Source organism: Ochotona princeps, chromosome 4, assembly GCF_030435755.1.
Source record: "Ochotona princeps isolate mOchPri1 chromosome 4, mOchPri1.hap1, whole genome shotgun sequence".
Taxonomy (NCBI): domain Eukaryota; kingdom Metazoa; phylum Chordata; class Mammalia; order Lagomorpha; family Ochotonidae; genus Ochotona; species Ochotona princeps.
The window spans coordinates 40456259-40483875 of record NC_080835.1 but is presented as its reverse complement, the minus strand read 5'-3'; the positions used below and the strand labels follow the sequence as shown (position 1 = coordinate 40483875).

Sequence of the window (27617 nt, the reverse complement as noted above, 5' to 3'; positions counted from 1 at the left end):
AGCAGGTGCTTCACACCAGCCTAGGCAGCAACAGGCAAAGCAGTCCCCCAGACCCAACACCAGAGCAATAGTCATGGCTCTCCCTGCCCAAAGGTATAAAAGGCACAGAGCTGGGCCTAAGTCACACAACCAACAGGGTAAATGAAGTTCTCACACCTGCAAAGATGGAGGTCAAGCAGACCATCCTTTGCAGGTTTTGCTCTTAACAGACAGGAAACCTCCAGCACAATCTGCGAAGCTCTGCTTTCTTAGGGTTACCAGAGCTTTCACATACCATCCACCCCCCAGCCGACACACATTGCCAAGTGTCACCTCTGACCCAGGAGCCCGCCCTGCAAACCTCTCTGCTTGCAACTCTTCACACACAGGTTGTTGCTAACTGGTGAGTGGAAGATTTTTCATTCTGGCTTCACAGGATCTCAATGACTATGAAAGTCTTGAAGCTCACCTCCTTCTAAAAGTAGAATCAAATCCAGGGAGCCCTACCCTAACTTATCTTCTTTATAGTAAGTGGACAGAGAGACAACCTAATAGGAGCTGTGCTAACGACACTGTTGCCCCCAACCAGCTCCACAGACCAAGCCAACTACTTAATCTGTCTGGCCTCAGTTTCCTCATCTACAAAATGGGCAGGTCAGAGTCTCTACTTGGAGAAGCCACAAGAGGCTTGCAGGAGCCCAGGCTAGGGTTCTAAATCCCAGCTCTGCCCTGTGCAAGCAGATCGTGCATGAGTTAGTGATCTTAAGGAAGGAACAGAACTCCAGCCCTGCCAGAGTAGCACTACCATGTCCCACCCGCAGCTACTTGTTACGGCTTTTTCTTGCTTGCTCTAAACTATGCTCCAAGTCTTTTTCTCTTTTTCTGTGTCCCAGACTCCAGTGGCCAGAGCCTGCCATTGCCTGGAGGCCAGCACACGCTTTTCTTCCCTTGGAATGAAGGCACAGCACCAGCTTTTCCTTCGGTTTCTATTTAAAGAACCCGCCTACCAGGCAAGGTGGTTTAAGATCAACAGCCGCTTTCTTATTCAGCTGCACTTGTGTCCCTTATAGACCTAGGTCTATAAGAACATCTTGCCTCCCCGGCAGGACACTCATCCTACAGAAGTTTAGAAACTTTGGGGAAACACTGCCAACCTCAGAACACCCAGTCTGATGCTTTTGTGTAGTGCTTTTAAATCGGCTTCCCCAGGTGTCAAATGAAATGACTGAGCCAGGTGTCTTAGACACCTTCCCCCCTTCCCGACCCACTGTAAGGTCCTGAGGTTCATCTCAGGCTACGGTCATCCACAGAGCAACAAGCCATCTCCACACACACAGTGACAGACCAAAATGTAACATCACCACACACCAGGGAAACCTAGGCTCAGGAAGCAGAGAAGCTGGCTCTGACTACACTCGCCAAGAGAAAAGTCTCTGTAATAGCATCAGAGAGGTGCAGACAATGACACTTGTGCCCTGTGTATTCCCGATGAAACTGGGTCTTTTTTTTTTTTAATTGAGCCGCCAGCACTCCCAACCATTGATAATTTCCTCTCACTCATTACGAAGCTTTCATGAATCAGAATTAACCACAGCAAATGGAACCCTAGGGAAACCACTACAGGACTAACCTGCGTTCTCGACCTTGCTGGGAAAAGCTGGCGACACACTCACTCTTTCTTCAGGCTCCATACTCGGAACTATGTCTTCCCTGGCCACGGCCCTCGTTTGGGTCACGCAGGGAGGAAGCGCCGCCCAGCTCGCCTGCAGTCAGAGTCTTGGATCTTGAGCGGCTGCCTCCCCCAAGGTGTTACAAATCCAGCAGCCACTTGCTCCTGCTCATTCATTCTCCTTCCTCTCCACCCACCCACCACGGGCAGCCAGGCAGGAACAGAGCTGCAGCTGAGTCACCGAGGCCAGGGACAGCACTGGCTGGCATAAACACGGAGGCGGGCACCTCGTGCCTCTGGAGCCGAACTCATCTGTTCTTTTGGAACTGTGGGGCTGTTTGCCTCTCTCCAGCCAGGAAGCCAGAAACCCCGCCCTCTCTCCCTCCCCACTAGCTGGTGTAGAAGAAATCGCTCAATGCATTTTGCCCTGAAGTCAGTCCGAGAAGAGAGCCCATCTTTGGCAGAGAAACGAGAGCCACCGCCTCCTCTCTTTCCTCACCTGCTCAGTACCACTTTTCAAGTATTTTTATTTATTTTTGTCTTATTTGAAAGGCTGCAATGATCAAGTTGGGCCAGGCTGAAACCGGAAGCCAGGAGCTTCACCTGAGTTTCCTCGGTGGGTGGCAGGGGTCCAAGTACTTTGGATTGTCAGCCTCTGCTTTCGCAGATAAATCAGCAGGAAGCTAGACCAGAAGCAGAGTGGCCTGGACATGAACAGGTGCTGCACATCAAGCAGTAACTTGATGTGCTATGCCACAATGCCAGACCCTGTCAAACAAAAAGCTTTTTAAAAAGAAATCTCCATATCCTTCTTTCCTCATACAGCCTGTAGTCAATGCTCTATAAATCTTGGTAAGGGGAGATATACTGTGAAACGGCCAGAGCTCAAGCTGTAGGACTCTCACTTTCACAAGTCCCTTCCAAGCCCCTAGGAAGGACTCTACCAATGTGTTTACATGTTTTTCTGCAATCCCATGTATTTTTTTTAAAGATTTATTTACTTTATTACAAAGTCAGATATACAGAGAGGAGGAGAGACAGAGAGGAAGATCTTCCGTCCGATGATTCACTCCCCAAGTGAGCCGCAATGGCCGGTGCGCGCCGATCCAAAGCCAGGAACCAGGAACCTCTTCCGGGTCTCCCACGCGGGTGCAGGGTCCCAAAGCTTTGGGCCGACCTCGACTGCTTTCCCAGGCCACAAACAGGGAGCTGGATGGGAAGTGGAGCTGCCAGGATTAGAACCGGCGCCCATATGGGATCCCGGTGCGTTCAAGGCAAGGACTTTATCCACTAGGCCATGGCGCCAGGCCCAATCCCATGTATTTTTAAAGGATGCACAAATTATATAAATATTACCTGTCCTTAGCAAAAAGAAGTAATGCTGTGTTACACTGCTGCCTATAGGGCTGACAGCACATCTTGGCATCAGTCTGAGTTCTGGCTGCTCCACTTCTGATCTAGCTTCCTTCTAACGGCCTGGGAAAGCAGTGGAGGATGGCCCATGTGCTTGGGCCTCTCCTACCCGCATGGGAGCTCCAGAAGAAGGTCCTGGCTTTAGCCCAGCCCAGTCCTGACCACTGTAATCATCTGGGAAATGAATCAATGGATGGAAAAATCTCTGTCTCTCCTTCTCTGTCACTCTGTCTTTTAAAAAAGGAAAAAGAACAATTCACAAGCCATCTTCACCAGTCATCCTAACAGGAGTCCTGGCTTTGACTAAAACTGTTTTCATTCTAATCAATCACAATTTAGCAGCTGCAAAAATTGGATTAGGTTAAAGAACACAAACCCCATTCATTGGGTACTTAGCCCGAATTTGTGCTTGGCACTCTGCTTTAAGAGAAAAAAAAAAAAGCCACAATGATTTCACCATTATTACCTCCACTGAACAGATGCTTACATTGCACAGAACAAACAGATTCTCAGAAATAGATATCCGCATCATACCACACACACACAAGTCACCATGGGTTCCCTAAAAGAGAAATGCAATGCACACCTACTTAGGTACCCACCCGTCAGGTACAACAACCCTAGAAGGTAAACTGACCTCTCTCCATTTAGCCAATGAGGCCTTAAGGAGTCAAAGGCCCTTCCAGTTCACATAAACAGTAAGAGGCAAGGTCAAACTTCAAACCCACACCTGCCTAAGTCCGAAGTGTGGGCTTGTCCTCAGCGGCCACGCTTCGGTCAGTAGTCAGAGGTTCTCCAGACCCTCTAAAACAGCTGAGGAAAATGCTCACCTGAAAGTGGGAAACCACTGGAGACACAGAGGTCAGCTCACGCTCCAAAGGGGCGTGGAGGAACGGCAAGTGGCACAGCTTACTCATGAGTTGTAGAGTATATTGTTGGCTCACCAAGACACACCTTAGCAAGGCTTGATGACAGCTCTCTGGGAGCCAGCAGAGGCCACAGAGAGGCTGCAGCCCTTTCGCCCTGCCTCCAGCTCCCTTCCTTGTTGCTACATCATCTCGCGGAAGCCCAGCTCTCCTCTCACTGTCTTCCTCCACACACCCTCCCTGGCTCCTCAGTGCTGATGTTTCCTTATTGCTCAACACTTCCCAGTACTCTTGACATGTACAATGCTCACCCGTCCACCTGCTCCTTTCCTATCCCTGGACTTGGGGCTCCGGCTGTCCTCCTCCCTATGTGTCCATCTTCCAATACCCTTTCTCAGCTAAGCAGCCCATGCTGACCACAGATGGCCACTTATTTCTTCCTTTCTCAATTCTCTCATCACTGAAGACTCATACTTCTCTTACAGCAATGACACTTCCCAACATGTCTTTGCATCTTTTCCAAAAATCACTGAAGAGTTGCAGTGTTACGGAACAATACAAACCAAAAGCCATTTCTCCTCCAATTCAACATCAATACCAGAAGCAACTTGAGCAGTTTCCTGTATGTCCTTTCTGGTGTCTGCATTTATGTTATTTCATGCAGAAGATGATACTGTGGTATACCAGGCTGGCATTCCATACAGGAGTACTGTGTTATTTATTTATTTATTTATTTATTTATTTAGATTTATTTACCTTTATTGGAAAGGCAGATATACAGAGAGGAGGAGAAACAGAGAGGAAGATCCTCCATCCTATGGTTCACTCCCCAAGCGGCCACAATGGCTGGAGCTCAGCCAATCCAAAGCCAGGAGCCAGGAGTTCTTCCAGGTCTCCCACATGAGTGCAGGGTCCCAAAGTTTTGGGCCTCCTCGACTGCTTTCCCAGGCCTCAAGCAATGAGCTGGATGGGAAGTGGAGCTGCCAGGATTAGAACTGATGCCCATATGGGATCCTGGTGCATTCAAGGCAAGGACTTTAGCCACTAGGCCACCGCGCTGGGCCCATGGAATACTGGGTTTAAGTCCTAGCTGCTCTGATCCAACTCCCTGCTAATGCACTTGAGGAGGTTAGCAAAGAATGGCCCAAGTGCTTAAGCCCCTAAGCCCAGTGAGAAACCTGGAGGAAGCTCCTGACTTAGTACTGGCCCAGCTCCACCGCTGTGGCCATTTGGGGAGTGAATCAGTGAATGAAAGATCTTTGTGTCTCCTCTCTTGTTAATTGGGCCTTTCAAATACAAATAAAATAATCTTCCAAAAAAATGTTTTAAAGTATGCACACATCTTTTAATTAAAGATTTACATATTTTTATTGGAAAGTCAGATATACAGAGAGGAAGACCTTCTGTCCGATGATTCACTCCCTAAGTGACTGCAATGGCCAGAGCTGAACCAACCTGAAGCCAGGAGCCAGGAGCTTCTTCTGGGTCTCCCACACGGGTGCAGGGTTTCAAGGTTTCGGGCCATCCTTGACTGCTTTCCCAGGCCACAAGCAGGGAGCTGGATGGGAAATCCGGCTGCTGGGATTAGAACCAGCACCCAAATGGAATCCCAGCATGTGCAAGGTGAAGACTTTAACCACTAGGTTACCATGTCGTGCCAATGCACACATCGTTTTGGAAAAATTTTAAATACGATGAAATTACATGTATGATCTACATTTACATGTCTTGGTCTTCTCCATATTTACAGGCAAGTATGTCAGAGGCAGCCCGTTCCATACACAGCTCCCCCTAAAATTCCTAGACCAGCCCTTTGAGATAACCCAGAAGTCCATGCCCTGTGCCAATATGCCAATTTACCTAATCTGTACCTGAGATTTTAAATGAATGACTTGGAAACCACTGTATCTTAAAAACTAATTTTATTTGTGCTACACAGATTTTAGAAATTCAGTTAACATTTACAAATAGAAAAAAACATTTTAAAAATCCAGTCCATCTTAGAAAAACAAACTATGCGGCAGCACTAGACCCCCTATTCCCCACCACTCCCTACTGATTCCCAGAGTTGAGAGGGAATGTCTGATGGTATTTGTCATCACTCCCACATTTCTAATTTTTTTTTTTACAGTAGAGAATCCCTTTGTATCCATGTTTCAGCCAGGATTGTGAAAACAAAAGATAAACAGAGGAGTCTGGCTGTTTCAAAAAGCACATCGGAGAGTGTAAACACAGGCTGCTTCCTTGTTATCTGGTACGTATCTGCAGGCATCCGAGGCCCTGGTCTTGCACCAACAGCACTATTCTGGAGAAGACCTATCTTTTGAAAGATTTTTTGTTTTAAATTAAGAGAATGATTGAAAGAGAGTGCATGACATTAGTACTCGCTCACTCATGTAGCAAATATTTGAGAGCTAACTGCATGCCAAGCCCACAGTGTCTCACACCTGGAAGGTGAGTAACCAGGAAGAGGGAGAGGTGTGTAGCAGCTTAGTCTGTACCCTGTAAAGGTAAACGACAGGACAGAGTTTTGTTCCGATTTCGAGATCTGTGAATGGCAGCAATTCTTTTAAGCAAGAGTCGTATCTATTTTGTCTCAATCTATTATGTCAGCTTGAGATCTGTTTTAATGCCGAGGATAACTTTTGCTTTCCAGAAATCACAGCATGAAGTTTTAAGGGTGGCCATGTGGCGTGACTGTTAAAAGTCACTGGAACACTACATCCTCTACTGAGTGCCTGTGTTCGAGTCCCGGTGCTGCTTCTGACCCCATTTCCTACTAATGCGCTCCCTGAAAGAACAGCTCAGGCACTTAGTCTCTGCCACCCACACAGGGGATCTGAATCGAGTTCTAAGCTGCTGGCTTCAGCCTGGCCTAGCCCCAACTGTTGCCAACATTTGGGGAGTGAACCAGTGAACTGAAGGTATCTCTGCTCGTCTCTGCTTCTCTCTCTCCGTTTCAAATAAACAAAAATAAATACTTATTTTAAAAAGAGTTCTAGGGTTGGAACCAGAGCCAGTGTCATGACACAGTGAGGTAAGCTGTTGCTGTGACACCAACACCCCAGATCAGAGCACCAGGTTGAGTTTCGGTTGCTCCACTTCTGATCCAGCTCCCTGCCAAGTCAACTGAAAAGGCAGCAGAAGACGGCCAATGCTTGAGTTCTTGACACCCTAGATGGAGTTCTTGTCTCCTGCTTTCAATCTAGCCCAAGCCGTTATTGCAGCCATCTGGGGAGTGACCTAGCAAGCAGATGGAAGATTCATTCTCATTCTCATTCTCATTCTCATTCTCATTCTCATTCTCATTCTCATTCTCATTCTCATTCTCATTCTCATTCTCATTCTCATTCTCTCTCTCTCTCTCTCTCTCTCTCTCTCTCTCTCTCTCCTCTGCTGTCTCTCCTCTATCACTCTGCCTTTCAAATAAATAAAATAAATCTTTTTTAAAAGTCTCAGGGCTGAAAGATAAGACAATTGAGACTTAAAAGGAGTTAAAGAGTTAAGAGAATTGCTTGAAGTCACTGAAATATGAATTAACACTAGGTTCCTGAAAACAAAGATTAAAATTAAAAAAAAAACTCATATATTGTTTTAACTTGTATTTCCTGTCTTAAACAAAATCTATCTTCCCACGTGACTAATTTCACAAACATGAAAAACATGGGAATCCCTGTGCGCTGTCAAAAGACATTACAAAATAATCCAGTAATATTAGCCTGGACTTGAGTATGAAAATCCACCTGGGGAAGAGGCCATGTGAAGATTCATACTGAGCTGGAGAGCCAGTGATGCAGCTGAAGGCCAAGTATACCCAAAACTGCTGGCACAGGCAAGTGTGGCAATGCAGCTGGGAGAGTTACTGCTGGGGTCTCAGCATCCTCTACTGGAATTCCTTGGAGTTCCCACCTCTGCTTCCAATTCAGCTTCCTGCTAATGCACACCCTTGGAGGCAGCAGGTGGTTCTAGTTACCTGGGTCCATGTCATCTATTTGAGAAACCCAGATGATGGGAATTCCTGGCTCCTGGTCCAGCCTAGCTGTCTGGGCATTTGGGTCATGAACCAGTGATAAAAGATAGATCTTTCTCTCATTTGGCCTTTTAAATATATAAAAATAAGTTCATAGAAAATGTATGTTATCTTTATTTAAAAAAAAAATCAAACAAGTAGAGCTGCTGGCAGCCACCACAAAGAAAGAACTGGGAAGACATGGAATGGAAACAACCCTGCTGACATCTTGATTTTGGACTTCAGACTGCCAGAATTGTAAGAGAATAAGTTTCTTTAATTTTAAACCATTAAATTTTGTTATGGCAACTCCAAAAAAATTCTATTAGTTTAGCAGCTTTGGCTGACTACCAACCCAATTAGTCAACAGGGTGAGGAAGCTCTAGAGACTGCTGGGAACTTAAGCCTCAGTAGCAGAGAGCCCAAAACAAGGGAGGTAAAATAATTTTCAATTTTGGGCCAATCAGTCCCCATCAAGATATTGTGACCACTTCTGGGAACCAGCCCTGCAGGCCAGAGCAGAAGGCTGGGCCAAGCCTAAGAGAGGCAGGCCAGCACAGCCAAACACTTCTCAGGCACCAAGCCATATCACTGGAGGAACCAGAATGCTGCAGGCTGGGGAGACTCCAGGCAACCACCGCAATCATCTCTGAAGGACTACGAAGAAGCAGAGGGATCCCATTTGCCCTCAGAGGGCCAGGATGGGCTAAGTTCAGTGGTGGAGGCACGTGTTTCATGGAACCAAGCATGAACAAGGTCACAGAGAGGTCTGTGACGACGTCAAACTGGTTGGATGTTTCCTGTTGGTACAAATCCTCAGGCTTGGGTCAAAAGAAAAACATCTGGCAAGAATCCGGGTAATAAAAGAATGCAAAGGCAAGGCCAGCAATCTGCCAAGATAACAACTGTATGGTGCTCTCCAACTCTGCCAGTCTGCAGATCTATGAAACACACCATTTGGCAATTATGCAAGTCAAAAGAGGCCTGGGTTACTTGGGTAGGATGAACAGCCCCTGGACCAAGGCCCTGATCAGTGTGACTGCTGGCTATGATAATTATATAAATGCATGACTGAGAGCCTGTGGCTGTCTCCCTAGTACCTGGCATAAAATGAGGCTGCTTTAGGTCTTAAAAGACCTTTATCTGAGTGAACTTCAATAGCTTGTGGGAAAAAGGAGTGAAGCGGTTAAGTTTAGAGTAGATGCTTACCCTAGCAGTGAAGACACACATCCCACATCAGAGTGCCCAGTTTCCTCCACAGCTCTAGCCCCCAGCTTCCCACCAGTGCAGTCCAGGGAGGTAGTGGTGATAGCTCAAACAGATGGGTTCTTGCCACCCACGTGGAATATCCGGACTCAACTCCAAGCTTCTGACTCGGGCCTTGCTGCAGTAAGCATTCACAGAGTAATCCAGCAGAAGGGAGTTCTTCTCTGTCCGTATGCCTGTTTTTCTCTTTCTCACCCTCATATATTTTTGCCTACCAAAATTATTTTAAAGTTTATTTTGGTGCTAAAAATTTGAAAGCCATGCAGTCTTTCTTTCATATCAAGCATTTTTCATGAACTTATAAAGTGTTTTCTTTTATCATTTTTTAATTATTAAGGACTTATTTATATTTATTGGAAAGGCAGATTTACAGAGAGGAGAGACAGAGAGAAAGAGCTTCCATCTGCTGATTCACTCCCCAAACAGTTAAAACAGCCAAAGCTGGGAGAATCAAGATGGCGGAATAGGGTAAGGACACATTTAAATGGACGGAAAAACATTTAATCAAGATGAAGCAGAGAGGACACATTGCAGGAAATAGGAAAGGACAGAACAGCAGCAGAGGGGTACCTGGAGACTGACCGACACAGCAAAGCTGTGGACACAATGGTGTGGTGTTGCGGTGACTGATACTCCAGCAGCATTCAGCTAACGACAATCTGAACTCCACCAGCAGCTGGAACTCCACCAGCAACCAGGTGGGAAGGGACTTTCACTGGGAGCTTGGGAGGTGAACCCAGACAAAGAACTGCCATCCTGCTGGTCCGTTTGATTTGACCAGGAGCAGAGACAGAGCAGCAGATCCCAGATGGGCAGTGCGAGAACAGGGTGGATTTTACAGCCCAATCAGCCCTCTAGAGCTGAATTGGGCACCATTTTGTGTAAGGAGGCAAAGGCAAGGGAAAGGACTGAGCATACGCTGAGCTAGGAGTGAACTCATTTCCGACTCAGTGAACTGCATCAACGTGGCATCCTATAGGTTCCACCCAAGACAGGTCTGGGTAGCCCTCAGACCTGATGACCAGCAGATCAAGAACTCTAGTAGTAGTATGTCAGGCACCATTTTGTACAGTGTGGCAATAGCTTTAGGACAGCAGGGGACAACAGTGAACTGCGCATGTGCTGAGCTCATGAGAACTCACTGAGTTCCGTGGATTGCACTGGTCCCGCAGGAAAATAATACAGACTGTGGCATCGTACCGGCCAAAATAGGTCCGTGTGGCACCCAGACCTAACATCCAACAGGTTCTGACAAGCACCTGTTGGATGTTAGGTCAGCACCACCAACAACCTAGCTATATAGGACACCTGGTGTCTCCCTAATCCTGGGACCTGCTCCAACCGGAAGTGGGAGAAAGTTTGCAGAGACAATGGTACAGCCTCAGCACGGTATCACAGGAGGTGGAGAGTGGTGAGCCAGGAGCTGGGGCTGTGGAGACCATGGTGGAAATCTAACATAAGAACCCAGACTGGGAACTCACTGGAGGGAGTGGCAGAAGTGGCTGCAAGGAAAAAGTTGTGTACCAACTGCAATAAGTAAAATCACATTGTAGACCAGTGGGTGACACAGCTTAGAAACCTGCCCCAAGGAGAAGACTCTGCTAACCAGAAGCACAATGACCAAGAGCAAAAGAAGAGACAAAGGCACAATGAATATTACTGAAAACTCCCCTGCAAAGGAGCAAAACCCCATGCCAACCTCAGAGTTCACTGAGGAAGACATCGAGAAAATGGGGGACACAGAATCCATAAAACTCATTTTAAAGCTTCTGATAAAAAATGAGAAACACATACAAGAGTTCAAAGAATTTAAGCGAGCAATAAAACAAATCAAGACTGGTATATCAGAAATTAAGAACACAGTAGAGCAAATTAAGAGTACAGTGGAGAGTCTCCAAAATACAATGAAGCAAGCAGCAGAAAGAATCTCAGAATTGGAAGATATTTCCTGTCATCAGGGGGAAGCAAACAAAAAGCTGGAAGCAGAGCTGGATCAGGCCAAAAAAAGTATTCAAGAATTGAAAGACACTATTAAGAGGCCAAATATAAGAGTTATGGAAGTCCCAGAAGGTGCAGAAAGGGAAGCTGAGTTTGCAAATGTATTTAATGAAATAATACAAGAAAATTTCCCGAATCTAGAGAAAGAATTGGGAAACAACATCCAGAAGGGGCACAGAACTCCCAACAGGCTTGATCAAAAGCGATCTTCACCAAGACACATGATCATCAAACTCTCTTCAATTGAACATAAGGAAAAGATCCTTAAATGTCCTCATGAAAAAATCAACTGACATAAAGGAATGCCAATTAAACTCACAGGAGACCTCTCACAGGAAACCCTACAGGCCAGAAGAGAATAGAGTGACATATTCCAGATTCTAAAAGCAAAAAATTGTCGGCCTAGGATAACACATCCAGCAAAGCTTTCTTTTGTCTTTGAAAATGAAATAAAATTCTTCCACAGTCAAGAAAAGTTAAAAGAATTTGCCTCTTCCAAACCTGCCCTACAAATGATATTTCAAGATGTTCTCTTGACAGAGAAGAGGAATAGCACCTACCAAAACCAAAGGCAAATGGGAAGAACATCCCAGTAAAATGACAACAGAAGACTAAACCAATGAACAACCCATTCCTAAAATGACAGGACCAAAGTACCATCCACATTATTAAACTCTGAATGTAAATGGCTTAAGCTAAATCAAATGTCATAGATTAGTAGACTGGATTAAAAAACAAAACCCATCTATTTATTGTCTAGAAAAAGACACTTCACCAACCAAAATCAGCAGAAACTATATCACATGGGTTTTGCTGTTTTCTGTTAGTTTCACCTCTTCAAAACACTTTCTTCTGATTAAATCATTCAATGACTCGTAGATCATACAGTAGCATCATTTTCTTCAAGAAGGTTCTTGATTTTCATTTCTTCAGCTACACGTTAGTCATTTAGTACCATGTTATTTAAATTCATGGTGTTGTTAATTTCTTTTTTCTCCCTGATGCTGATTTTGTTTTGTGGCTCTTCATTCAAGGTTATGTATAGTAACTGTGTAATGGAGACTGTCATATCTAGTAACACGTCATTTAACTTTATGGCATTGTAAATTCCTATTTTTCTTTCTATTGTTGATTTTGTATTATAACTTTTCATTTGAGGGGATGTACAGTAGCTGTGAAATGGAGACTAACATCCAGATGTGAGGATACAATGTAGTATGCATTTCTGCTTCCAGACAAAGATGGACTTACAATGAAACTGTTCACTGTATCTTGACAATAGGATGCTGGACTCTCTGCCATTGTCCATGCCCGCAATGATGGACATATGACTGTGTATGAAGAACTACATTTTAGTAAAGATATAAAGGAAGTTGGTGGTGGGGGAATTGGGGAGGGGATAAGGGAAATGCCAGGAGCCTATGGAACTGTATCATAAAATGATAATAATAATAATAATAAAATATAAAAAAAGAAACAGAAAAAAAAAAACAGCCAAAGCTGAGCCAATCCAAAACCAGGAGCCGGGAGCCTCCTCTGGGTCTCCCACATGCATACAGGGTCCCAAGGCTTTGGGCCATCCTCTACTGCTTTCCCAGGTCACAAGTAGGGAGCTGGGTGGAAAAGGAGTAGCCAGGACACAAATTGGCGGCCTATGAGATCCCAGAGCTTGCAAAGAGAGGATTAACCAGTTAAGTTATGGGACTGGGCCTGTTTTTATAATTATTAAGTATCACACATGCACTCCTCAGTTAGACACCTTGGAAGTCCAGGAGCAAGACACTGGCAGACTTGATGCTTGCTGAGAGCTGATTCTCTCAGGTGACATCACCAAGCTGCATCCTCACATGATGGGAGGGACAAAGAAGCACCCTCAAGCCTCTTTCATGAGGACACTGCCCTACCCAGGAGGACTCTGCTCCTCAAGCTTCCTCCCCTCAACATAATGTCCACTAAGGCCAGTGTCCCGTAACAAACCACTGGGACTCCAGGAAAAACTCAGTCATCATTTCCCACCTTTCTCCTGCTGTAACTGCTCAAGATGTTTGCAGGTACCAGCAGCACCTCTAACATTGCTATACCATCAACACAAGGTACTATCATCTTAGGAAACTGAAGCCGAAATCCATGCATTACAGAGAGATGAAGGATTCCTACGAAATGTCTCCTCTCTGAGCCTCAACAACTGCATCTGTGAAATGGGGAAAAGGTTGAAGCTGACATCGTTCCAGCTCTGACATCCCACAGATGGAGGTTACTAGGTCCTTTGTTCTCAGTATCGCCCTCCACACAGAACAAGTGGTAAGCAGGGAGGCTGGGGACTCTAGTCCCAGCACAGGGATGACACAGCTGGTAACTTTGCCACAGTGTAAGGTGGGAGATGCCAGAGGAGGAAGCCAAGAGCAGGACCAAGATTGGCATATGAGCTCATTCACAGGTGTGCAGTGAGGAGTGAGTGGCCAACATAAGCTTGACTTAGCATTTTACTCTACAAACTGAGACATGCCAGCTGTGCCCAGCAGCCAGGGCCATCCAAGAGGTGTTCACACAGAGACATAAAGCTATGCATGAGGGAGGGCATTTGAGTGGCCTAGTCACATTCCAAAGGGAGGGGCCTCCCTTGAACCGTACCCCACCAGGGTCTCCTGAAGAGCAAAGTCCCCTCCCTGAAGGCCCTCCCCGAAGGCCCTCCCCTCTCCTTGAGTCTTCTGGCCGTAGACCTAAGAACCCAGGGACTCCGAGGCCCAACAGCTCAGTGATGGAGAGGCTGCCAGGGGCCCGACGGACTCCGTTCTTCCCCAGCCCAGCACCCACTACAGCCCAGAGCAGGGGACCACTTCACCACCTTGCTGGGGACAGGACTCAGGACACTCAGTCAGGGTGGGGCTCTCTGCCTACCTCATCTCTAGAATGGGGCAACCTGGCATGGCTTTGGGAACCTCCACCCAAACAAGCTTCCTCTTCAATTTCCTGGCAATGCCCATTCAGGAAGGGAGGCCAGTTCAGGGAACAGACAGGAAGAATGTACCTGACCCCCGGTGCCCCAGGCCTGGGCTTTCCAGTAAATACATCACTGACTGCAGGGTCTGCCGTTACTCTAGCATTGTCCTCTTCAGTTTGGTGCAGGCACAGTAAGATGGGAGAGAGGAGGGGACAGAGAAAGGCCACAGCAACCTCAGCAAGAAGAGTGTTGAGTCTGGAGTCAGACTGGGTGTTAATCGCAATCTGGCATGTGGCTCTGTCAAATGCCTTCTGCATGGTGCCAATGTCACGGGGGTGGGTAAATGGGGCAGATGCTTTGATTCAGCTTCCTTATCTCTCAAGAAGCCATGCAGCTCCTCACCTCCCTAATAAAGGGACCCCCTATATCAGCTGCCAGACTTCTGCAAAGCTGGGAAGTGGGTAGTGAGCCACATAAAGGGGAGGCATCCATAACAGGAACGCTGACAAACTGACGACACATCACATCATATCAAATGACATTCCAGGCACTCTGCAGACATTAGCTCATACCTTATTACACTCCCAGCAGGTATTATTATTTCCATTTGACATAGAGGAAACTGAGGCTTAGATAAATTAAGGCTACAAGCTGAGTATGGATGGAATCAAAGGCTGGATCATGGAGCAGGCAACGTAGTATAGTGAGCAAAGCCACTCTCTGCAACACCAACATCCCATACTGGCACTGGCTTGATTCCTGGCTGCTCTATATCCAATTTAGCTCCATGCTAATGCTCCTAGGAAAGCAGTGGAGGATGATCCAAGTCCTTGGATTCCTGCACTCACGTGGGAGGCGGAGCTGAAGCTCCTGCATCATGGGTTCCACCTGGCTCAGCCATGGCTGTTGTGGTCATTTTGAGGAATAAACTAGAAGATGGAAAATCTCTCTCTCTCTAACTCTGCTTTTCAAATAAATCTTTCAAAGAAAAGGTTAGATCATTCTCCCTGAAGACAACATGCCCAAATCAATTCCTTACATTTCCAAGGCAAGAAGAAAACTTGGGACACAGGATGAGAGCTTAAGAGTACAGGCTATTTCTATTAGGGTCTCCATCCTCTAGAAGTCAGCAGTTCTCCTCCCAAGGCTCAGGACTGTGGCATGGGCACTGGCTGGAAACCAGCACGCTGCTGGTCATCTTTACCCCAGAACACCTCCTACCTTTGTAGAAGGCCATGAAGGGAAACAGGGGTGGGGGGTAAAGCCTCCTGACCGTGCACGAGCCACCTCTCCAGCTCCTCCTGCTCTGGAGATGGCTGCACACCACTGACTCCAAATTACACATTGAAACTGCTATTCTTGATTCACACTCAATCCCCCAGCACCAAATCATGTCAGCGGAGAGACACACAGACAGCAGGGAGCGAGCTCAGTGAGTCCTTTTCTCTGCTAGTGATGGTATCTGATGCATGCTAAATGCCTCCTTGCAATTCCTCAAGTGTCCATTAATCAGTGAACCAGGAGCGCAGAGGGCACCAGGGGAAAAAAGTGCCAGTGCAGGGGAAAAAAAAATCAAACTGTGTACGGCTTCCTCAGGAATGCACCAAGGTAGCAGGAATAACAACCCGGTCACTGAGACTCTGGGTTCACTGAACACAAAGGAGGATATTCAAAGGGCCTTTACCTCAAAAGGGGCAAAATCCACTTCTCCTCAGCCTCATATGGAACTCCTGCTGGGCCAAAAAGAATTAACAGAGAAACTTGGAAACATCATTTGCCCTTGGCAAGCAGCAGTTCCCCCTTCCTGCTCTGCACTCTGACCAGCCCTTCCCAAGTTTACAAGATCAAACAGGACACTGGCCAGTTTTGCAGCCTCTTGGGCCTTTTCTTGCAAACGCACAGACATGCTCGCTGGGGGAAGCTCACGCCCAGGGCTGCCTCTCCAGTGCTGCCCCACTCCCTGAGGCTCCAGATCCCTAACTCCAACAACCTGTAGGACATCATCCTCCAGGTACCATTGAACCAGCACCTTCCAAGACAAAACTCTTTCCATCCTCCCATCTCAGTAGCCCCCATGTAGCAGTTTTAAACCAGGGGCATACAGAAAAGTGGCAGTAGAATTTCTGTTGTCACAACAGCTGAAGGGGACAAGCCATGACTGAGCACCAAGCCCAGGAGACTTAGTAACACTGCGCTGCACAAGGAAACCCTGTCCCTCCCAAAATGCCAACAGCAACCCCATTTGCAGTGCTGAAAGTCATCCTACCTCTTAACCCCACCCCCCACAGGACCTGATCAAGTATACATCTCATGTCGCAGTCAACGCCATCTTTTCACCCCATAGCCACTCTCAACGGGATACCTACATTTGTCCCCAAGATCATTCTCCCATCCCTGAACCCAGTCAGGCATTCCCAATTCACTTTCCACAATCTCACCCACCCCACAGCCACCTGTAAGAGTCACAGACCTACAAATTCTGCTGCTGCTTGCCTTAAAATCCTCCACAAGCTGCCCACATCTGCTGGATAACGACTAAGCAAAGGACTGCAAACGCCGCCTTTTATCCACCCCGAGCTCAGGGTGCACCAGCCCCACAGCACCCCCACGCTCCAAGTGTGTCTCAGCACCCTTGCACACGCTGTCCTCTTTTCCTGAAGGCTATGACTCTCTTTCTACGGCTAATTTCTTTTTTTAAGATTTATTTATTTTCCTGCAAAGTCAGATATACAGAGAGGAGGAGAGACAGAGAGGAAGATCTTCCGTCCGATGATTCACTCCCCAAGTGAGCCGCAACAGCCGGTGCTGCACTGATCCGAAGCCGGGAACCAGGAACCTCTTCCGGGTCTCCCACACGGGTGCAGGGTTCCAATGCATTGGGCCATCCTCGACTGCTTTCCCAGGCCACAAGCAGGGAGCTGGATGGGAAGTGGAGCTGCCAGGATTAGAACCGGCACCCATATGGGATCCCGGGGCGTTCAAGGCGAGGACTTTAGCCACTAGGCCATGGCGCCAGGCCCTACGGCTAATTTCTAATTGTCCTTTACGAGAAGTGTTGCCTCCCCCTAGAAGCCTTCCTTGACACAAGGCTGGATTGAGTTTGACATCGCAACTCTGACTGCTTCATTCTGATCGATGTTGCTGTCTTGCCTCGCCATGGGCTCTGATTCTCCAGTACAGAGCTTGGTATGCCAGAAGGACTCAATGAAGAGCCAAATGAATTCAAATTAAAGCTTATAAAGCACTGACATCTGGCAAAGCATCATCTCACACCACACAATGGCCTAAAGAGATCGACGTTACACTGTCATTTGATGGCAGAAGCCACATCTCTCACTCGGGTTAAAGGAGAGTAGGTAAGGGGCACAGCCGGGTTCTCAGGTGGCAAATGTGTCACTATTTGTCACTACGCCACTCTACATGAAAGGTCATAGAACAATCATCCAGGGTGGGGGTGGCAGCCATCATCCTGTCATCTCCCGACTCACCAGCAGATAGAGCTCTGAAAATTCAAAGCACATCACCCAGGTGCGCAGCATCATTCTCTCTGCCCCCAGTCATGCCATGCACAAACCCCGGAGCCAGGCACACTCCTCTGGTTGGCTGTGCTGTCATGGAAGCAGGCATGCTTGGCTGCAGCACACTGATGGGGTACAGGAGGAGGGCTGGGGGTGAATGGTGGGGTCCACAGTTGCCATGCATTAAGTACACACTGCAGCCTTCAATGAGCCGACCCCAGAGAAGGTGGATCAGAAAAAGCTCCGGTGTGCCTGTGAACGGGAGGCGCTGGCACACAGTCCCACTGTGCCCGGTGAAAGGCTGCTAGTTCCTAATTACTTTCCAAGAGTTTTCACAAGCACCTCACAGATGCCATTGTGATTGGAGAACACAAAGCAATTAGAAACGGGTTTCAGGCTTTATGACTCTTACCCGTGCGTTCCTGTGCGCAAGCACATTTGGCTCTAACGCATGTTTTAAGGTCTTTAAGGAAACGTGCAGTTTAGTGTGGCAAGCCTCGTGGGGAGTACGGGGAGGAGAAAGATGATAAATGCTCATTTCAAGGCTGGGGTGTCAATCACTCCCCACTTCTATGGTGTGTTCAGACGTCACCATGACAACGACCCAAAGACTTCCTTCCTCTCTGGCAAAGACAATAGAAATTTTGACTAGGATCATTCATTTCTTCCCCTCTGACCAATGAAAGGAAAACATCCATGAAATGTTACCAAAAAATCATAGGTGAGGACGACTTTCAGAGCTCACCAATATTTTGGCTCCATTCCGTGGAGCCATGAGATCTGACCTGATACTCTCAAAGCCCACCCTCCCAGCCTCTTATCAACTCCAATGCCACAGACTCCTCTGGAGCTTTCATCAAGCATCACAAAACTAGATAAAAATGCCAAGTCGATTTTGACTGTGATCAAGAACAGGATTTCAGTCATTTTTATTTCGGTCACAAAATTCAAAAAGTCAGATTCATTTTCCTCAAGTGCTTTTAACAAACTCTAGGATGGCATAAGTTCAGACTTGCATCTACAGTGGTCTTTGTACTCTGGTGTGACTTTGCGTTGGTGACTCAACCTCTCAGATTTCGTTTCCTCACTTGGGAACAAAAGTCACAAGGCCTACTTTGGGAGCATTCTGAGCAGCAATGGCGGCTGTAACATAGCTACAGCAAAGCCATCAATAATAGCAGCGAGTATTATTACCCTGCTCACTTTTCCCTGAAAGACTTAAGAAGGGGAGACTTGGCGTGACAGCCTAGCGGCAAAAGTCCTCACCTTGAAAGTGCCGGGATCCCATATGGGCGCTGGTTCTGATCCCAGCAGCCCCACTTCCCATCCAGCTCCCTCCCTGTGGCCTGGGAAAGCAGTCGAGGACGGGCCAAAGCCTTGGGACCCTGCACCCACGTGGGAGACCCGGAAGAGGTTCTGGGCCCCTGGATTCAGATCGGCTCAGCTCTGGCCACTGTGGCCACTTAGGGAGTGAACCAGAGGACAGAGATCTTTCTGTCTCTCCTCCTCTCTAAACATCTGGTTTTGCAATAAAAATAAAAAAATCTTTTTTTAAAAAAAGAATTAAGGATGGAAGGAGCAGATGTTTGGAGCAGCAATTGAGATGTCACTTGGGATATCTACACCCAATACTGGCATGCCTGGTACGAGTCCCAGTTCCCTTTCTAATTTTAGCTTCCTGCAAACTCACACCTAGAGAAGTAGCAGGTGATGGCTCAAGTACTTGGGTCCCTGTCCCTCATGTGGGCGATCTGGATGGAGTTGGGTTCCTGGCTTGGGCCTGGCCCAGTCCCAGCCATTTTAGGCATTTGAAGAGTGAACCAGTGAAAATGACAGTGTCTGTCTCTGTTTTGACTTTGAAATAAATTAAACACAAATGGAAAAACAAGAACTAACAAAGCCCTGTCTACCTGCCCATGAATTGTCTCGGGCACACGCAGGCTCCTCTCCCTCCCCACCTCCAGCTGGCCTCCTTGTTACCTGATTCAGCTCTGCCTGTCACAGTCGTCAGGATCACCCAAAGGATATCCTAACGTCTAACCTTTGCTAGGCCCTGACCTGCATGAACTCCTCCTGGGGAAAAAAAATACAAAAATCAAGCACTTTTAAAGGCCAACACGGAAGAAGAACTAGAAAGCACCAACTTGTAAAGCTGTCAGCTCTGAATCTCTAAACGCATTGTGAAGCCAGTCACGACCTCAGTCTTTGTGAACTGATATGAATTTCTAAATGGAGGAACAAAAGGACGAGAACAGCCAAGAAACTTTCACCAGTGCACGAATCTCTATCGCAGTGTTCATCTGGAGTAGATGGTTTTTTTGTTTGTTTCAGAGGGTTTTGTTCAATCCAGAATACTTTATTCAGCATAAAAATAGGTGGAAGAAAAATATTTGAATAAAAATACAAACAGGTGCCTTCTGACTGGGAGTGGGAAAAACTGGATGATTTCCCAGCTAACCCAGTGTAGGAATCAGGTCTAGGAGAGGGGCCACAAAGGAGAAAAGGGGCCGGGGGAAGAGTGATGACTTTTGCCAAGGGCTGGAGAAGTCTCAAACACTGTACTTTCTGTAGGCCTTTCAATCTATGGTCATCAGTAACGTGTAAAGCAGATAGTAACATTTCTGTTGTGGATTAGGACACCTTCAAAGATTTTTAACTTTACTTGATAGGCAACATAACAGAAAGAGAGCAAAGAAAGAGACTATTCCATCCCCTTTCACTCCCCCAAATGGTTGCAATGGCTAGGGCTGGTCCAGGCTGAAGCCAGGAGCCTGGAATCCCATCCTGGTCTTGGATGTGTGTGCAGGGATCCAAGCACATGGGCGGTATTATGCTGATTTCCCAGGCACATTAGCAGGGAGCTAGATTGAAAATGGAGCAGCTGAGCCTTGCCAGCACCCATATGAGATGCTGGGCACTATACGTAGTGGCTTAATCCACCAGGCCAGAGTGTTGGCCCCTAGGAAACTCCTAAGAGGGCTCAGTGCTGCTCCCCAAAGGCAGAGCCCTTGTGAGTGAGAAGAGCAGGCAGTGAACCCTGCTCTCTGGGATATCTCTCTCTACCATGGTTACCAGGCTGCTCCAGGCCTGCTCATAGCAGTCCCAGGTGATAGTAGGGAGATGGCATGTAAGCTCATGGGGTGGGGCAGGAACTTAGTGGGGCTGCTCCTTCCTTCACTCTCCACTGGCCCCTGCACTGGGAAGGAACCTGGACCCTCCTTGCAGGCAAACACACTCCCTTAGAGTACACAGGCAGGCCTTGAAGCCACCTGCCAGCCCAGTGAAATCCAGGCCACGCTCTGAGTTGCCAACTTAATGTGTAATGGGAAAAAAAACTTGCTTAGTTTAAGCCGCTCACAGGTTGTAAATCCTCAGCTTTCTTCTGATTGCACGACAGCCAATTCTGCCCTGAAACATGCAGCTGGATCTCAATAAATTTCACTTTGCTGATGTATAAATCCTGTTAGGAAAAACATATGCATGTTCCAGTGTGCTCTTAGCACAGGTAGAAAGAAGGGAGTTAGAGTGAGATCTCATTTTGCTAAGGTCTGTAACTTTCATGAGGTGTTTTACTAGGTTTCAAGTGAACTATGAAATGCTGGCATAAGCAATTATATCTGGACAATAAAATGGAACACATTACCTAAGAGCACAGACACTCCACCGCATGGCTTCTTTTCACTCCTATTTGACTTGACACAACTACACCTCACCTTCCCAAATCACCTTGCCCTAACAAATAAAGTTGCACATACCACTGTGATCATCAACAACCTGGTGGTCCTGGGACAGTCCCAGGTGGCAGGAAAGAAGCAAGAGGCTAACAGCAGGAGGCTTCAAGGAGTGGCTCGGTTTTGACATTAGCTCAGTCCATAGACAAACACCTGTAACCTAACTCACTTCCCGGCCCCGCGCACTGTTTTTCTAACAAGTGGCGTAACACATGCATGTGATGATGTTCATTGCACATAACCCATCGGAATACGTATTTTATGAAATAGTTTAGTTTGGGCTCCCTACTTATAAAAAGCAATGCATATCCCTCAGCGACATATGGGGGGAGCGGAGAGCAGACAGCTGATGGGAAAAAAATCACTTCTAGAACTCACTTCCAGCTCCACCAACCAATCAACTGGGAACTAAATATTTAATTTTGTGCTAAACTTAATCCATTTAATTTTAGTGAGAACAAACTAACATAAGCCAAAAGTGTACAAAACCTATATGGGGTTAATCTGTTCTCCTCTAAATTCTACCATTAGCAATTCATTTATTTGAGTAAACAAGGCCCTTCTCAGCATGTGTTTTTCAGGGAGGGAAAGGGTGGTAATAGCTCTATTGAAACAGAACTCTCATGTCAAACAATTTACCCATTTAAAGTGCATAATGCAGCGATCTTTGGGATATTCAGAGTTAATTATCATTCCAACAAATTCCAGAACACTTTCATTGCCCTAAAAAGCAACCCCACACCCTTCAGTCATCACCTCCTCACCCCAAGCCAGCCTTCTTTCTCCACAGATTTTCCTATTCTGGACACTCCACATCACTGGAACATCACATTCGTACTGGCTTGTTTCACTTAGCATGTTTTCTTTCCTTTATTTTTTTTTTGTAGATATATTTATTTTACTTGAAACAGTTAAAGAGTTACAGAGAGTGATAAAGAAAGAGAAAGATCTCCGTCCACGGGTTCACTCCCCCAAATGGCCATAACGACCACAGCTTGGCTGGTCTGAGCCACTTGTCAGGAGCTTCATCTCCCACATAGGTGCAAGGGCCCAAGGACTTGAACCATCCTCTGCTGCTTTCCTAGGCAATTAGCAGGGAGGTGGATCAGAAGAGGAGCAGCTGGGACTAGAAACAGCACCCATTTGGGACGCCAGGATCACAGGTAGAAGATTGGCCTGCTCTGTGACTGTGCCAGCCCTTAGCATGTTTTCAATTCACATCCTTGTTACACCATATGTCAATAATGCTTTCCTCTTTATTGCCAGACGATGTTCCGTTGTGTGAAGGTTATTTGCTCTTCAGGGATATTATGAAAAATGCCATGAACATTTCTATACAAGTTTCTGTGTGGACATATGTTTTCTGCTCTCATGCATGTGTGCCTAGAAGTGAAATTCATGAGTGATATGGTAATTCTGCTTAAAACTTTGAAAACTCGCAAACTAGTTTTCAAAGTGGCCCTACTAGTTTGTATTCCTACATGTAATGTATCAGTTAGTGTTCTGACTTCACCACATCCACACTGGCCCTTGTTCATTCCAGCTTCTTCCTCCTTAGCCACAATTTTATTTTCTGCTATTTCAGACACTCTCTATCAACCACAGTCTGAAAAACACTAAGTGGTAAGTTTCAAACAGTTGCTATAAGTGTATGTGTCCTGTTGTAGACAGTGAGATGAACTACAGCACCATGCTGCTCCATCCCACTGTGAATCATTCCTATAAGCAGCGGGTCCACATTGTGGGTCCATTAGTCACTTAGCAGCCATTTCATTCATCAATTGCACTGCCCTGTCATTATAGTGCTTATGTTCTATGCCCTGGTGCTTTGAACACAGAACGGAACAGTTCTGGTACTTGGAGGAATCCCGCCAGACATCCAAGAACCAAAAGGATCTATAGGGCTTCATGCACCTGCTGGGTTCTACATAGATCTTGTAACGTGTGTGATGTTGCACCTCATTATGGCTCCAATGTGCATTTCTTTGGGCCTTAGGGACCATGTGTGTGCATCTTGTTTGGACCAGCTTGTCTTCTAAACCACAGCCAGCCCTGAATGGACTCCACCTGAATTTAAATGCGGTTTATGAGCTGAACTGTCAGGGCAAATCACTTAACCTTTACCAGCTTTAGTTCTCTTATCTGCAATATGGAGATAATTATACTACCTATTAGAGGAAGTGAGAATTGAGATAAGTCATATAAATATCTGGACTCAAAGTAAACAATTAGCTGGACTTTGATGATTAACACTTCATAGTCCCTGAATTCACTGACATTATTATTCCCATAAGATGAGAGCCTAATATTTAGAATTGAGAAGTTGGGAGCAGGGGGTAAGAAGAGTTCAAAACAGAGGTGGGAAAATTAAAAAAAGAAAAAAGCTATTAGTTTCACAGTCTTGTTTTAGCTGTCTTTGTCAAAAGCCAGCTTAGGTTCAGGGAACTGACATAGTGGTTAAGACCCTGATTGGAAAGTCCCTGCCTTCTTTCAGGGTGTCTGGGAGTATTCCAGAACTGAAGAGGAGCAGACATTTGCCACAGTGGTTAAGATGCCACTAGGGGAGCCTGCATCCCATCTGGGAGTGGCTGGATTGGAGTTCCATCTCTGTTTCCAACCAGGCTTCCTACTAACACATACCCTGGGAAGTAGTAGGTGATAGCTCAAGTAGCTGTCTCCCTGTAACCCATGCAGGAGACCCAGACTGAGTTTCCAGATGCAGTTTAGTGTAGACCCAGTGGCATTCGGGAGTGAACCAGTGAATGGCAGCCCTGTGTCTCAGTATAATTTATGAACGAATGAATGAAAGTCAGCCTAAAGCCTGCTCCTTTACTTTTCCAATACTGATGTAAGTCACTAATTCATGGGTTTAGACCCCTCTATGTTCAGACTGGCTAACTGTTCACAACTACAACTGCAGCCTAAACAGGAAGCAAGTGGGGCTCAGTCTCACTCTATTACTGCAGACTGAACACTGCAGGGCACTGAATGTTAGGGGATCAATAGTTGAAGTGAGTCAAATGGAATGAATGCATGAAAGAGTGAATGCAATGAACAAACGGACAAAGGACACATTTGGGATGTATGCTACGGGTACTGAGTGAGGAACCTCTTCCCCAGAGCACCCTGCTAAAAACCGAAAGCTAGCCTGGGCCTGGCAGCTCAGTAGTTCAGTAGTTTGGTGACTCTTCACAACCCATTGACACCACACAGACATCAACATGAGAACATTTTTCATTTTTCTGTTGCCAACACTCAAGGATTAGTGCCTCCGAAAAAATGCTGCTTTCCTTTCTTTCTGTGTAGGCTGTGAGTGAGAAGGTGGAAAGGCCTGGGTTTGTGCTTCTTGTCATATAAATAGTACACAGTGGAAGGAATGGGGACGCCAACAACTTCAAATTCAAAGACAGGCTGTTCTGAAAAGGTCCAAATGATGGAGCACTCCAGGTGGAAACAGAGAGAATCAAGCCAAGCACACCCCTCCAGCCTTCCACCAATTAAACTGGTTTTGGCAGCCATTTACTTGGGCAGCACAGCATCAGCCAACACACAACCAGTGCTTCAGGATTTTGTCCTTCTGCCCCAGCCTTCAGGGCCTGGAAAGATACTGCGGCTGCTCGATGCCTCATGCTGGGACAAAGATGGGGTGTTGCTACATCCCTGCTGTCCAGTTTTCTCAGTCGAAATGACAGAACCCTCCAAAACAGGTTTAGACTCTGTAACTCATTTTGGGGTCTCTCAACAGGTCTTTGCTGCCTTGAAATGTTCATTTTTCTTTCGTGTCACCACTTACTGAAATCACCTCTTTACTCACGTCCTTCCACTGACTGACCACAAACAACTGCTGAGTGCCTACAATGTACTCATTCCTGGGAAATAGTGTCTTTAAGCTCTGGTTTGCTTTTTTTCCCAAGATAGACACTAAAATGTTATTTTCTAAATTGTTCATCATGGCATTATTTTTACAGTGAAAAACTGGAAATTACCTAATTGTCTAACTATCAGGGAATGGTTAAGCAAAATATGGTGTTTCTGCTTGATTGAATATGGTACAGCCCTTAAGAATGGAGCTTCCAAAGAGTCTGAGCTTAATGAAGGCTTACATTGCATGGAAACCAGGCAAGCGCCCCATTGTATAGATAGCAGAATCTCAACGATGTTTATAAAATGCCAAGGAATGCAACACTTAAGAAAAAATAAGTGCTAATTCTAAGATTTCAGATATTTTTTGCAAATTTCTCCAAGCAGTTCTCATTTGAAGAAAATTTAGAAATTAAAGAAAAGCATATAAAATAAAAATCATCCTTTATATGTTATAATATCACTAATTTCATATTTTGTTCTCCTTTATATAGGGCTCAAAATTCATAAATCTATTTTACATATAATGCTTGCAAAGAACTTCTAAACCTTCTGAAACAACATATACATGTTTAGATACGTAAAGATAATGCAATTTTGCTGAGAAAGTTAAAATCAGGGCCTGGCATTGTAGTGTAATAGGCAAGCCATTGTCTTGTGATGCCAGCATGCCAAATGGGTACCAATTTGAGTCTCAGCTGCTCCACTTCTGATCAGTTTCCTGCTAATGCACCTGGGAAAACAGCAGAGAATGGTCAAGTCCTTGGGCCCCTCATCCACAAGAGTGAGATCCATGAAGCTACTGACTTCGGATTGTCCTAACTCCAGCAGTTGTGGCCATTTGGGGAATGAACTAGTGAATGGAAGACTTTGTCTCTTTCATTCTCTCTCTCTTCCCCTCTCCTGCTTCCCTCCAAGTTAAGATTATGTATGCAATACAACTAAAAGCACAGATTAAAAGATTTATCACTGTTCAATTTGGATCCTATTCAATTTGGATCCTGTTCAATTTGTGTTGAGTTATGCACACTTATCTAAAATAAATAGAAATTATTTCCTGCTGCCTCAAAAATATTAAAAAAAATGAATTAAGGTACAATAAATACAGGTACCCCCCATTTTCTATCATCCTTTGATGTAATGCAGTTGTACTATCTCCATGGTGAGGGAAATAATTTGGAAATTCTATGTCTCCGTAAAGATCACGGTAACCTAGAATACAGAGCTAGTAATTTCCCTGTTAGCCACCTGGGCCGCATCACTCCCCACACTGAGCTGCCTTCTCCAACACACAGCTCCATGGAACAGTAGAGTGGAGCTAGCTGCCGAAGACCTGCAGGACAGGACCTGCGGGAACCTCTGTCCTCCCCATCCATGCGTGGAGTATTTCCTCCACAGGGTGGCAGGGGCAAGGGGGTGGGGGACAGAAACTCATCCCCACACAGCACAGGAAGGTGAGCCCAGGGGTGAGAAGGCCTTGACAAAGACCGGCAAGGAGATGAGCTTGTTTTCTTCTTGCAGCTGTCTGCAGCTTGTTCCCCAGGCTCTCACTCGCTCTTCCCTGCAATCATGAGGCTGATGGATTAGGCATGGAGTCATTATCAGTCTCAGAACCCACCTGAACTCAAGAGTTAAATTGCTTTGATGGCAAGCATTCTGTTCAGGCAGAACCTGGAGCTAAGATGCTTGTGGGATCCAGTGACAATCTCGCTCTGTACTGTGGGAGTCCGGGAAGATGTCATCCATAAACTACCTAACAGAGAGAATTTCTCAAGGCCTACACACACACCTCCAGGAAAGGTAAGGCAGCACCCTGGCCACAGTGGGGCCTGCTCCACATGCCCAAGTGGCAGCTTGGACAGGCGCGGAGACCAGGCCAAAGGCTGCAGTGTGAGCAAGGCCATGCGTACTCTCACTCTCATGGGCAGCATCCCAACGTGAGCCCTCTCTTGACTCAGTTTCCCCATCAGCACACCAAAGCTTCTCATACCCTGAGTCACGCTGTGACAATGAGCTCAGAGAGTTTTCTTCTCAAAATTCACCTGTGTGTTTCTCTCAGCTCCACGACCAGAAATGAAATCCTCAACACCTTCCTGGATGCCGGGAGTGAGGCAAAGGAAGGTGTGGCTTTGCTTTACATAAGCTATCTGACAGTCTTTCAGAAAGCTCACCATAGAAAAAAACTGGCTCTTGCTAGTCAGAGTTGATGACCTAACAACCAATCGTGCAGAGGCAATGGAGCAGAAGAAGTATTGCCATGGCCACCAAGAAGCGGGACATTAAATTTAAAGTGAGAGAGGGGAAGATTAACTTTATAGGCAGCAAGATGACAGAGGCAATCTACTTGGCTACACACAATTCTAGGA

The 27617-nt window shown here is 46.3% G+C and overlaps 1 protein-coding gene across 6 annotated transcripts in view; it reads right to left on the bottom strand.

Moving 5' to 3' along the window:
• The window catches only part of PLEKHA7 (pleckstrin homology domain containing A7), a 211446-nt gene that overhangs the window by 89769 nt on the left and 94060 nt on the right, over positions 1-27617 (bottom strand). The window contains exon 1 of one of the 6 annotated variants that reach the window (XM_058663300.1): positions 3892-3897. The exons of 4 other annotated variants lie outside the window; for them this stretch is intronic. The gene's annotated coding sequence lies outside the window, so the exon portion shown is untranslated. Of the gene's footprint in view, positions 1-3698; positions 3850-3891; positions 3898-27617 lie in introns of those variants that run through there. One more of the 6 variants, XM_058663301.1, reaches the window with a different exon arrangement.